General features: G+C 46.2%; 1 pseudogene; it reads left to right on the top strand.

The window, feature by feature from the left end:
* Positions 1 to 5,419: 5,419 nt before the first annotated feature.
* LOC133815126 (uncharacterized) lies at positions 5,420 to 6,252 on the top strand (annotated as a pseudogene).
* Positions 6,253 to 10,780: the final 4,528 nt, after the last annotated feature.

Raw genomic sequence — 10,780 nt, 5'->3', positions numbered from 1 at the left:
ATCAATACCGCCGGCCTGGAGTTTCACCTTATCCTCAAGGATGAATTGTGCAAATTGCTCCTGAATGACATTAAGTCTTCCTAAGTGGCTTCATATTCTGGCATGTGTCTCCATTTGATGAGAGCCTGGGGGCTAGTCTTATGTGTCTCGGGACAAATAGCCAGCAACGATTCAGGCTCTAAGATCCATTCCAGCCCAGCAGTGAGACCCGGAGGTAGAGTGGAAGCTTGCTGGTGTGGACCCAGCACTGCTCGAAGACAGGACACATGGAAGACTGGGTGAATGGAGGTGTAAGGTGGCAGCTGCAAGCGGTAAGCCGCGGTCCCGACGCGAGCCAGAACTGGAAACGGGCCAAAGAACCTAGGAGACAGCTTTTCATTGTGCCGTTTAGCAAGTGAGCGCTGCCTATACGGACGGAGTTTGACATAAACCATGTCCCGCACCTGGAACTGAACCTCACGGCGTTTACGGTCAGCTTGTGATTTCATCTTCTGCTGTGCACGAAGTAGATTCTGCTTAAGTAAGTGGAGGATGTCATCACGGTCGTGGAGCTCCTGTTCGACGGCTGATACTTTGGCGCTGGAGGGCTCGAAACACAGGAGCGGTGGTGGGTCTCGATGGTAGATCGCACGAAATGGTGTCATCCCAATGGAGGTGTGGTGCGAAGTGTTATACCAATATTCAGACCACGGTAACCATTTTGCCCACTGGTTAGGTTTGGCACTGACAAAACAACGTAAGTAAGTCTCTAGACAGCGATTTACGACTTCGGTTTGGCCGTCGGATTGTGGGTGGTAGGCTGTACTGTGCTGCAAAGAATTCCCTTGTAACCGAAACAGCTCCATCCAAAACAAGCTGAGAAATATCTTGTCCCTATCGGAGACAATCGAACGAGGAATCCCGTGCATTTTTACTATCTCTTTAACAAACACCTCTGCCACTGTCAAAGCCGAGAATGGATGCCTTAAGGGAACGAAATGACTGTACTTGGATAGTCTGTCCACGACGACCAAGATCGAATCAAAACCTTTAGACAGCGGGAGGCCTTCGATGAAGTCCATGGAAATGTCCTCCCAAATTTGCTCCGGAATTGGTAATGGTTGTAAGAGTCCAGCCGGGGATTGTGCCAAGTATTTGTTCCTTTGACACACCGAACATTCAGCCACAAATTTTTCAACATCACGCCGCATTCCCCGCCAATACAAGTCCGCTGCCAACCGCTGAAATGTTTTGAAGACCCCCGAATGGCCGCCCATGTTGCTACCATGGTATTCCTGAAGTAGCAGAGGTATGAATGGAGAAGAGGTAGGCAACACCAAGCGACCTCTAAACTTGAGACAGCCATGAGCTAAAGAGTAACCACCACATTCTCTGCCCATGGACAGTTCCTACAGAATCTTAGAAAGAGCTGGGTCTGAGGCAATGTGAGTCTGGAGGTCTGGAATGGAAAGTATATTTGGTACTGAAATGGCAGCAAGCTCGGCAGTAGAGTTAATCCGAGACAAAGCATCTGCAGCCCGATTCTCACCCCCAGGTTTATATTGTATATCGAAGTCATACCCCAGTATTTTTGTAAGCCATTTATGATGCTCCATAGCGACGAGCCGCTGTTCCAGCAGGTATTTCAGGCTGCATTGGTCAGTGCGGACCACAAACCGGCGACCCAAGAGGTACGGGCGCCATTTTTGAATAGCTAAAACAATAGCCATTAATTCGCGCTCGTATATGGATTTCAAACGAGCTCTAGGTGATAAAACTTGACTGAAATAGGCCACTGGGCGCCCTATCTGCATCAAGACAGCCCCTAAACCCATCCCTGAAGCATTAGCTTCAACCACAAACGGCACACGGAAGTCCGGCAATGCTATCACGGGAACGGAGCACATCGCATTCTTCAACTGTTCAAACCCAGCATGAGCTTCGGAAGACCAGCAGAAAGCGTCCTTCTTCAATTGATCGGTAAGTGGTCTCGCAATGCTCCCATAGTTCTGAACAAATTTTATGTAATAGACTATGAGACCCAAGAAACCCCTAAACTCTTTGATGTTTTTCAGAACTGGCCACTTTACCATTGCTTCTATTTTACTTGGGTCCGCCGATACCCCTGCCGCCGAAATCACATGGCCAAGATACTCCACTTGGGGTTGAGCAAAAATGCACTTCTTACTGTTGGCGTATAACTGGTGCTCACGTAATTGCTGCAAAACAGAACTCAAATGAATTAAATGAGTTTCCAATGAAGGGTTGTACACCAGAATGTCATCGAAGAACACCAAGACACGCTGTCGCAAAAAATCTCTAAATATGTCATTCATAAGGGCTTGAAAAGTGGCTGGCGCGTTAGTTAGCCCGAAAGGCATGACCAAGAATTCATAGTGTCCCTCATGAGTGCGAAAGGCCGTTTTCTCAACATCAGTGGCAGCCAAACGAATCTGATGATAACCTGACTTTAAATCTATCTTTGAGAATACTATGGCACCATGTAGCTCATCCAACAGTTCATCGATCACCGGAATAGGAAATTTGTTAGCGACTGTCTCACGGTTAAGGGCCCTGTAATCGACACAAAACCGCCAGCTACCATCCTTCTTTTTGACCAACAAGACTGGGCTCGAAAAGGGCCTGGTACTCGGCTGAATGATACCCACTTTCACCATATCCCGCACCATCTGCTCTATCGCATCTTTCTTCATATGGGCATATCGGTATGGCCTGACCGAAATAGGTTCTGTTCCTGGTTTCAATGTGATGGAGTGCGCTCGAGCTCGGGCTGGGGGAAGTCCCGGGGGCATGTCGAAGACATCGGCATATTGTTCCAGCAACTAGGCTACTGGAGGACACGCCGTGAGGGTAGAAGAGTCGGCCTCACCCGCCATCGCCCCCAACTGAACCCAATAACCTTCCGCCCCCTTCTCCACTGCTAGGACCATGGCTTTTAGGGAGATTGGCGATTTACATAGACTGGGATCCCCCTGCAGAGTAACCCATGAACCCGCCACTTCGAATTTCATGACCATAGTCCGCCAATTAACTTGCATGTTGCCAAGGGTTTCCAGCCACTTTATGCCTAAGATAACATCTGCCCCGCCAAGCTCAAGAGGAAGGAAATCAGTGACCACTCGAATGGCACCCAAGTCGAGTTCAACTTGTGCGCAAATTCCTTCTGTGCGCACCTTGCCACCCGTACCCAGTAGAACCCCATAGCAAGTAGTGGCTGTGATGGGTAGGCTCGCCGCGGAGACGACTTCTGTGGAGACGAAGTTATGGGTAGCGCCACTATCGATGAGGACCGTTACTTGCTGCTGCCCGATATGTCCGGCCAACTTCATCGTATGTGCGGATGTAATCCCAATGAGCGAGTTCAAAGAGAGAGTGGCCAAGGTTTCGTCTGACGCGATGGTATCCCCTGATTCCGGTGAGAGGGGAGGGTTCTCCTCCGCTGGTTCGGAGTCATCCTCATCGGAAGTGAGCAATATTTGGAGGAGTTTTTGGTCACAGTCATGCCCTGGGTGAAATTTCTTCTCACATTTAAAACACAGCCCCCTTGCTCGGCGGTCTTGGAACTAAGTTTCTGATAAACGGCGGTACGCTGGTGAGCTCGATGGACGGTTGCTGCTGCCTTTGGAAGCCGTTGTGACAGAGGATGCCATGGGAGAATGATTCGGCCGAGGCTGGGATCCTGACGGAATGGTCCGTGCGATGTAGGGGCTGAAGGTGGGCCGCGAGGGAAGAATAGGGCTCAGACTCGGCTTAGAGGTGGTGGGCCTGGACGATGGGTTCAAATGGAGTAAGTGGTGGCCTTCTTCCATGCGTTGGGCTGTCTCCATAATTTGGCCCAATCCTTTGGGCTGAAGAATGTGAATAGCAGCTTTGACCTCCTCCCGAAGGCCCTTCACGAATGACCCCTCCAAGATGTGGTCAGGCACATTGGGAACACAAGAAGCCAAGACCTCCCAACGTACTCTGTATTCGTGTACGGTACCAGTCTGGACCACGGACAGGAACTCTTCGGACAGAGAACCCACCGGAACGGCTCGAAACCGGAGAAGAACCAAGTGCTTGAGCATACTCCAAGAAGTGATTGGTCGGCGCTGGTTCTCCCATTGAAACCAGGACAACGCGTCGCCGTCGAGACCCACGATTGCCGTCTCCAGCATCATTGCCTCCGTCATTTTGGCGAGTACGAAATACCGCTCGGCACGGTAAATCCAGCCATCGGGATTCTCTCCATTAAACAAGGGAATTTCCATCCTAGTAGAACGGAAATCTTGGCTGGAAGTAGGACCGGAGTAAAACGAACCCAATTGAATTGGAGGGATGGGTGGGTTCACACCCTGAGGTACCGATTGAGGAATCGGTGGTCGTGGTGGCGCGGGCGACTGATGAGTAGCTGGAGGAACACCGATGGAGCTGGGTTCACTGATGGACGAGGCATGGCCCTCCATTGCACGTCGTTGACGGTCGGCGCTGGCTACTGCTGCATTGGCCGGAATCCGAGCTGGTTGAAGCAGCATCTGTGATACTTGACTTGCCATCGTTTCCATGTGCTTTGACAAAACGGAATCGAGGTGTTTGGCCACTGAATGCTCGATCGTCGACTGTAAACCCTCGTGAAGTTGCTGAAATCCCTCGTTGAGCTTCAACACTTCCAGACGCAGATCCGATACTTCAGCACCCACACGTTCATCAATCAACTCAGCCATCGCATCTTTCTTAGGCCCCATGAGTGAATGCTCTGATACCAATTGATAGAACCTTGTCTATCGGTAATGGAACAAAATGAAGGAAACAAACAGCAAAGAAAACCAATGGAATGGAAATAGAGTTGTATTTCTATAATAACCAGGAATTAGAGAGCCTGGACCCTCCTATAGAGAAAGAGTTCACTCCAAAAATATCCTCCTGAATACAAATGGAATTAATCCTCTTATTTATACATAGCCTCTAGGATAAGTGGTGCACCTAGGTACTACCCGAACATACCCCTCATAACAGAATTAGAATGTAGTATCCCCTACGGCCCTCTCCACGTGTGCCCTCTTGTGCCTCCTAGCATAGACGTATGTTAAGGGGGGTCTATCACCCACTCGTGTGTTTTGCATGTAAAGTATCAAATAAGTATTCATGAAAACAGATGCTCAAAAATATACATGTTAATAATTAATAAATGAGTTGGAGAAATTAGTGTGCAGGGGAGAATTGCATAAACATTGCTACACTATACATCCAAATCTGAATATCATGTGTTGTTTATTATGCATTCCATTTTTTGATAAGAAGATGATTCACGTCTTCCTCAAATAATGATGTTTATATAAATACATATAGAGTAGATGGCAGAGAAAGCAAGGAAAATTTTGCAACAACTCATCACATTCAAAACTTTTAGGCCAAAATATCTTACTTGAGAATGAAAAAAATGGACGCCTCAAAATCCAACTTCCATGTTCGATCAAATAGCTTGCCATCCAAATTACACCCTGTTATTGAAGAGTGCAATTACCATTTGCTCAGATTAGGGGCATCTCATGCAACTTCATCATCATCTTCCATTGCCCACAAACTCAGTGGTCTTGAGGACTTGCACATTTGGGTTGCAAAGTTGCTTGAGTTACCCCTCACTCAACAAGCCTTTTCCCAAGGCCGCCAAAAAAAATGTGTTGACGAATTAGTAGATGGATCTCTTAGACTTTTAGACATATGCAGTGCAGCCAAAGATGCTATCTTGCACACAAAGGAATGCGCACAAGATATTCAATCAACGAAAAGGCCTCAAGTAAGATTAGGAAATACTCAGCCTCAAGTAAAATAGTGAAAAAGGCAATCCAAAAGGCCTAGAAAAGTTTGAAAGGTGTTGAATAAAAAAACTCAGCATCTCCTTCCACCAAAGATAGTGAAATCGCAGCTTTGGTTAGTGTTTTGAGAGAGGTTGAAGCTGTCACTCTTGCTGCATTTGAGTTATTGTTGTCCTTTATTTCTGGACCAAAGACACACTCTTCTAAGCTTTGTGGCTGGTCTCTAGTTTCCAAGCTCGTGCAATGCAAAAGAATTGGCTGCGATGAAGATGTTGTTAATGAATGCACAAAGGTGGACGCTGTCCTTTTGAGTCAGGAAACAAACAAATCTGACTAAGCTATGCTAGAGTTGAAAAATCTCGAGATGTGTGTTCAAGACTTTGAACAAATGCTAGAATCCTTGTCCAGGCGCTTAATCAAAACCAGAGTTTCCCTTCTCAACATCCTCAACAACTAGCTTAGAAGATCATATATATTGTCCACCATGGGTCCAAAATTTTGATGGCCTATACGAAAAATGTTCGCATACACTTGTAAATGATAACATATACATATATATTCACAGTAAATTTAAAAGACTCATTTTGCATATTTGATGCTCTCTATGTCTCTCTTTACTTTTCTCTCTTCGCGTGTTGTTTTAGTGAAACATTTATTATTTGCGTGAAAATAATATTCTACCGCGACCAACGTAAATAGAAGATGATCAAACAAAACAAAAACATGTGTGAAACGCTTATTCATCAACTTAATTTAATTGCAGCTTGTTTGATGTCACATGGGATTTATGCAATAATTATTATTCAACATTGGACTAACTCGCAATACAGCACTACGAATGCATTTACTTACCAAATATCTCTAGTCTCTTGTGGAGCTATGCAGATCCAGATAGGATGGTCACTGCCTTTTCCTTGTTTGCAACGAGCTGGTGTCAATGCCACTCCTATAGAAAAATACATATAATGAATATAAAAAGACAATATCATGTCTGTAAAGATTCTAATTGTCTCAGAAAAATTATAAGAACCAATATTAGACTTAACTTCACATGCTTAATGCAATGAAACTCACACTGCTGTCTTCTTGAGGAGAGACCAATGGAATCATCAGTAACCTTTCTCACCAATTTCAAAGTATTTGAAAACACAACCGGCTCTATTATGAGATATCCGCATCTCTTGTCTCATTTAGAGCTATGGTGATCTCCGGTTAGAATGGGCATTGCTTCTTTCTGAAAAAGGTTGTGTTCAATGTACTCGTGCATTGCAAAAATATTAATTACTCACTTGTTGATAATGCAAGTTGTTGCATGCCTATTATATATATATATATATATTCTTCAGTAACAAAATCCAGAAATGGTGGTTAGGAGACATAGCATTAACATTCTTAGTAGTATGTTTAGATCCAAATCACAACCATATTTGTCTTATTTTTTGTATGGAGAGGAAAATATTTCTTCTGTCTCCCATATGACCCTTTTCATATATAAATAGAGGCTTAGATGTCAAAAGAAATCAATCAAATTTTAGATCAACATTCAACAGCTACCTACTTCTCCATCCGTTTGTAGGAAAATAAAAATGGCACCGATCACTAGCTGATTAGAATATCTTAGATTGTACTATATACAGGCATACAATTGAACATGTTTACAAGATATACATTGCATAATTTTTGCGAATACGAAATTGTTAAATAATTTGCTCATATACCTTCTGTGTTACATTACTTATTTCTAAAAATTCAAAAATTCAATTTATGTTGATTATCATAAACAGTTTTAACGTGAAAAAAAAAAAAGATCGCTGTTAATGATTTCTAAGTTCTAACATTTCAAAATACTAATTTAGAGCCATCAAGAGTAAATTTTAGAGCGGAGTTTGAGGGGATGCCTATCATCGTTTTTTCGTTACCCAACAAAATACCACCCTTGTTCAACCGTGAAAACCAACAATGGGATACGACATTTTAACTTCGAAAACGAGAATTGAAGAACGTACACAATTGTAAAATACAATATGGAAAATCAATGCCCAAGTAAGATAATGTACGCCCTAACTTTCCACGGGCTATTAGTGAGCTGAGATATGACATAGTTATATTAGCCACGTGGATGCCACGTGGCCGGAGCTGCTGTTATCAGGTCCTACCACTTTAGCTCGAGGTAGCCAAAAGTTTATTGAGATTACTAAGGAGCCGAGTCAGAGGTATGAAGACCGCGGGTTAAGAAGGCATCCAGCTCAAGGCACGGGCCTGAGTTGGAAGCTGTGACCCTTTATAAAGTCAACCACGCAATGTAAACGTGCATATATCAGACATCACAAGTCTGATATATCCCAGAATACTCAGACACGTAGCATAAACGTGCGTGTTCAGGCACCCACGATTGGGTTGGGCCATGCGGCCCATTATCCCCCTTACCTATTGATTAGACCACACTTCATTTGTTAGGTTTTAGGAATTAATCATGATTGTCACAGAAATGACATGATGGGTAAGAAGGTCACGGGATGACCCCCCTTGCCAACCCCCAGGTGTCCTCTCCTATAAATATGGAGACCCTGGGAGTTGCAAGGGGTTGGATTCTATTGTGTAAAGAAATACCCTGTAAAGAATACCAGAAATATAGCAATAATATTGGCTGGTGGAGTAGAAGGATTTTAACCTTTGAACCACCTAAAAAAGTATTGGTATCATCAGTTCATTTTAAGATCATTCATCTGTTTCGGTTCATTACTTAGCACTAATCCCATTCTCTTAGTTTCTTAATTACCTGTTGTCGAAGAACCGCGTCAACAGTTTGGTGCTTTCATTAAGAGCTTGTTAGATTGGTGCTATCGCAAGTACCAAACCATGGTGATCACTCGCTCAAGACACGGTAACGAGGCGGACCAACATGATGGGCAGGAGGCCCATCATGCTGCCATCTCCAGTGAGCAAAACCTTGAAGTTCAACAGCGGCCGGGCAAGCAGCCAATAGCCCAAGATGACACTGGAAGTTCGGCACCCCAGCCACCTAATCCGAACCCAAATTTTTACACGGCAGTAGAAATGGAGAATGCTCAGCTGAGGAGTCAGCTGGCGAAAGCTAACCAGCAGATTAAGGAGGTGTTGGCCCGACTACCCCCTCTTACAACCAAGGCTAACGTCGGAAAGAGGCAAGGAAAGACTCATAACTCCCGCCGGGGTAATCGGTCCAGGCCTAGCCGATCGGCCAAACCCCTGACATCCAACTCTACTCCCTCATCGCACCACCGAGAGACAGCCTTCGAAGAACTACCCAGGGTCGAGCAACAGTATAGCCGCTCGGTCCGAACTTCAACTCCCAGTTCATTTTAAGATCATTCATCTGTTTCGGTTCATTACTTAGCACTAATCCCATTCTCTTAGTGCACCTAGGAGGGCTCGAGGGAATTCTAGAAGGAGATCCGGGGAGGGCTCACACCGACAATCCGTCCCGGCCAGCCGTCCTATGCCCCGCGCAGACCGCCAAGCGCAAGACCCGCAGGTTGGCAGAGCCAAGAGGCCCCTACCTAACCTTATCTGCCCTGACGGGACCAAGATTGCATCCCTGGTCAGACATCCTCCTTCACCGATAAGATATCTGTCTCCTCCTCGACCTGTCCGAGATATTCCAGCTTATGGGAGCAGCAGGAGAAACCCACCTTCCACAGGAACTTCCCATCGTAGCAGGGCGCTCAGAGAAGTCTCAGAACCTCATCCCCAGAGGCGGGCTCCAAGCTTCTCAAATGGGAGCTTTTGGACCGCGAGCCGCTGTAGTGACCTTTCTGGCGAAGACCTGGGCCAACGCCTAAGCTCGGTGCAAAGTCCTCAAGCCACCTTGAGGGACGATCTCCGAGATCGTCTTACCTCTCAAAGGGGAGACCCAGCAGGAAATGGCAGCCGTGATGGCCCAAGGGAAGACCTGTCCGAGGTACGCGATAGCGAGAATGTCCCATATAACCTATCTCAAGATAGGAGGGACAATAACCCGCCAAACGTGTACATTGGATCCGGAGCTGTTGAACAGCCCTGGAATAACCAAGGAAATCAGGACAAAACCCTTGAGTGCCTGGCTCAGATGGAGGAGTTAATGAGGAAGCTCTTGTCAGAGAAAGAAAAAGACGAATATGATTCAGGGGACGAACTTGAGCTCTTCGCCCTCGGCATAGCAGCAATGGCATACCCACCCGATTTCCGTATGCCGCACCTGTCCAAATTCAACGGAGACGGGGATCCGTCAGATCACCTAGGTATGTTCAATACCCTGATGATGGCCCACAACATTGGCCCTGAGTTGAGGTGTTTAATATTTCCCTCCACATTGACTGGGCCGGCCAGGCAGTGGATCAAACAGAATAAAAAACAATCAATCAGCTTGTGGAAAACTTTCTCTACTGACTTCAAAAGAGCATTCCGAGCTTCCCAGGCTGCCCGCGTCAAAGCCAATTCCCTGGCAAACATAAGGCAACAATCCAACGAGCCTCTGAAGGCTTACTTGAGCAGGTTCGCGAACGTCGCTGCTCGGGCCAGAGAGGCAGATGACAGCTCCAAGCTCATGGCTTTGAGAACTGGAATCCTTGTCAGAGGGGGACTCTGGAATGAGATACAAAGAAAGGGAGTCAGCTCTGTAAACGAATTCCTGAATAGGTGCCAGGGGTGGATCAACTTGGAGGAGGCCCAAGCCTCAGCTGCAGGAACCAGCCAGGTCCCTGAGCAGCCCGCTAGAGTGGGAACGGAGGTCGTGCCAGCAACCCAGAACGTTACACAGAATAACCTGTTTGGTGGAGGCAAGAGAAAGGGGAACGGGGAGGGCAAACAACATGGCCCAAAGAAGAATAAGTTCGTAGAAAAATTTAAGCTGGTCTACGCGACTTATACGGAGCTCACCCACTCTAGGGAGAACATCTTCCTATTAAACTCTGCTCGCCTCCCCTGGAAGAAACCGGAGCCGTTAAAGCACCAGAAGGGGAAGCGAG

This window comes from Humulus lupulus, chromosome 1 (assembly GCF_963169125.1).
Source record: "Humulus lupulus chromosome 1, drHumLupu1.1, whole genome shotgun sequence".
Taxonomy (NCBI): domain Eukaryota; kingdom Viridiplantae; phylum Streptophyta; class Magnoliopsida; order Rosales; family Cannabaceae; genus Humulus; species Humulus lupulus.
Note: the sequence above shows the minus strand (reverse complement) of the source record. Positions and strands in the feature narration are given on the sequence as shown.